Source organism: Myotis lucifugus, unplaced genomic scaffold (genome assembly GCF_000147115.1).
Source record: "Myotis lucifugus unplaced genomic scaffold, Myoluc2.0 scaffold_357, whole genome shotgun sequence".
In the NCBI taxonomy this organism is placed as follows: domain Eukaryota; kingdom Metazoa; phylum Chordata; class Mammalia; order Chiroptera; family Vespertilionidae; genus Myotis; species Myotis lucifugus.
In genome coordinates, this window is record NW_005871405.1 from 219,403 (window position 1) to 222,438 (window position 3,036).

At 41.2% G+C, this 3,036-nt stretch overlaps 1 non-coding gene across 1 annotated transcript; it reads left to right on the forward strand.

The window, feature by feature from the left end:
* The first annotated feature begins 1,937 nt into the window (after positions 1-1,937).
* On the forward strand, positions 1,938-2,043 carry LOC111828418. The gene has a single exon (XR_002832290.1). It is a non-coding gene; the product is annotated as a U6 spliceosomal RNA (small nuclear RNA).
* Positions 2,044-3,036: the final 993 nt, after the last annotated feature.

Sequence of the window (3,036 nt, forward strand, 5' to 3'; positions counted from 1 at the left end):
CCCTAGAGTTAACATATTGCCTCAGTTGTATTTCAGCTCCAGGCCCATGAAAAGCAACAAAACCAGAACAGTGACCCCACAGCTGACCTCAGGACCAGCTGCGTTGGATAATGATCCCCTGGAGAAACCAAGCAATCAGTGGAGATCTAGACCTTGAAAGGACACACCTGGAAAGCTGCTGAATATTCTATTGAGATCTTCCCCTGAGACCTCCCCTAAAGTCTCCACCCTTAAAACCCTTCAGACACGGGACCCAGTGGCAGGAGCACACCTAGCCTTTCTCTTCCCCCTCCCCATGCCCCCAGGCACAGCACCTGTCACCTTCCTCACTTCTAAACTTCAAGGGACCTTCTTTTACCTCTATACTTGTTTCCTAAACCCATTTCTTCCACAAATTACTTATTATACCGCTGTGATTTTCCAAATAAATGTTCTCTTATTCTTTGAGTCTTGGCTCTGCATTCTTTCCTAGCCAGAACTCAAATGCAGAGGTTACTGAACCCAAATCCCGTCTGACCCCAAAAGTCTAACACCTGGTGCCATTTTCACCACCCACAGCAAAGCCAAACCAAGAAACATTTCTCTGTACCCTTACTGGAACTGGGTATTATTTTCTAAATCTGCTCATTTGATATTAGAACAACGTTATCTCGTTGTTTGGATTTCAATGTCTTTTATTACTAATAAAGATAAAAATTAGCATTTATTAATTATTTTGTATAACTACTGTTCAGTTTTTAAATTTTATTTTTTTCTTCCATAAAATGCTTTAAACTTTAAATGTAAGAGAGAGTCAAACTACCTAGAATTAACCAACAATGGTAATAGGGACATTTGAACATACAAAAACAAATAGCACCAATTGAAAGTCAAAGCAATTCTATTTTACCTTAATGAAATGCATTCACTTTGTCCTGACCTTCAGCTTTGATATACACAAAGTTGTTCGGGGGACAGAAATAACTGACTCAGCATAGACCAAAAGATTTGTGTTGTAAAAGAGTCCAAAAGGCTAATTCTAAATAAGTTCATACAGAATTCAATCAGTTCCACGGTTCAGAAAAATAATGATTTTTACCTGTACATTCTTTCATTATTTTTGTAAAAAATTCTTTTCAATTACAGTTTACACTCAATATCTATATATATAAAAAGCCAGGGACCGGAATGCTGTAACAACAGGAACAACCAGTCACTATGACGCCCACTGTGGCCAGCAAACTGGCCAGATTGGGGGAGGAGCCAGCTGGCCAACTTTCTGCAACCTCCCTCCCCACCTGGCCCCACCCCATATCAACACTGAATTTGTGCACTGGGACTCTAGTTATTTCATATGAATTTTAGGTGTACAGCATAGTTGTTAGCCAATAATATATTTTACAAAGTTGTCCCCCAATATTTCAAGTACCCATCTGGCATTGTACATAGTTATTACAATATTATTGACTATACTAGAGGCCCAATGCAGGAAATTTGTGCAAGAGTAGGCCTTCCTTCCCCTGGCTGCTGGTACCCGCTTCCCTCTGGCACCCGGGACCCTGGCCTGCCTCGCAGCCCTGGCTTTGTCTGGAAGGACAGAAGGATGTCTGATCTAATTAGCATATTATGCTTTTATTATTATAGATTCCCTAAGCTATATTTTGTATCCTCAGGACTATTTTGTGACTACCAATTGGTAGTTCTTAATCCCTTTTTCACCCAGCCTCCCACCTCACCCTCCCTTTCCTCTGACAACCATCAGTCTGTTCTCTGTAAGACACTATAAACAGAGTTAAAAGGCAATCCACAGAATGGGAGAAATATTTGCAAACCATATATCTGATAAGGGATTAAAATCCAGAACATACAGAGAAATTCTAAAACTAAACAATAAAAAGCCAAACAACCTAATTAAAAAATGGGCAAGGACTCAAACATTTCTCCAAGAAAAATGCACAGTGCTTGCCTCAGCAACTCATGCACTAAAATTAAAATGATACAAAGAGGACTAGCATGGCCTTGTGCAAGAATGACACACAAATTCATGAAGCATTCCATACAAGAAAAAACAAAAAAGGGAAATACATAACACCAAGGTAAACATATGAAAAGATCCTCAGCATTACTAATAATTAGAGATATAAATAAAAACTACAATGAGATCTATCTCATACCCATTTTGAAGGGTTAGGATATGGAGAATTTGAAATCTTTCGTACTGTTGGTGGGAATCAATAATACAGCCACTGTGGACAACATTATGGTGGTTCCTCAAAAAATTAAAATTAAAATTACAATATGATTTAAGGTACATACTGCCTACAATGGAAAGCAGAGTCTCAAAGAGATATTTGTATACCTATGTTTATAGCAGCATTATTCACAGTAACTAAAACATGGAAGCAACCTGTGTCCATCAACTGATGAATAGATAAGCAAAATCCTATATAATAAAAGGCCAGACCATAAGCATAATGACTGAAACAACAGCTCAACCAGTCTCCATGAGGTGCATTGACCACCTCTTGTCCCCCCCACCCTCCCATCCTGCAGGCTCTGATCGCAGCATGGCTAACAGGGAGCCATGGTGAACAGGGGGTGGTGGTGGGGCGGGACTGGGGACTGGAATCGTGGGGCAGCAGCAGCATCGCCGAGTGTCCCAGAGTGGCGTCAGTGTCATGGAGCATTCTGGGGCAGGAGCGAACAGCATCACAGAGTGTCCTGGGGCGGCAGCAGCATCACTGAGTGTCCCGAGGTGGTGGCGAGCAGTGTCGTGGAGCATCCCGGGGCGGCGAGCAATGTTACGGAGTGTCGTGGGCCCTGATGGTAGGCTAGGCCTGCGGTCTCTACATGTGCACGATTTCATGCGCTGGGCCTCTAAGTCTTATTATAAGTTCCTGACAAGAAAGAACTTGATAACATGGTTGGGAAAACAAAACTTTTAAGGTCTTTCAATAATTTTCTAGAAACCGCCGATAAACTTGATGAGATCCTCAAGAAATCTAATGAGCCCTCGATGTTGTGATAAAGACCAACTAGAAATTAAAAGCATATTCT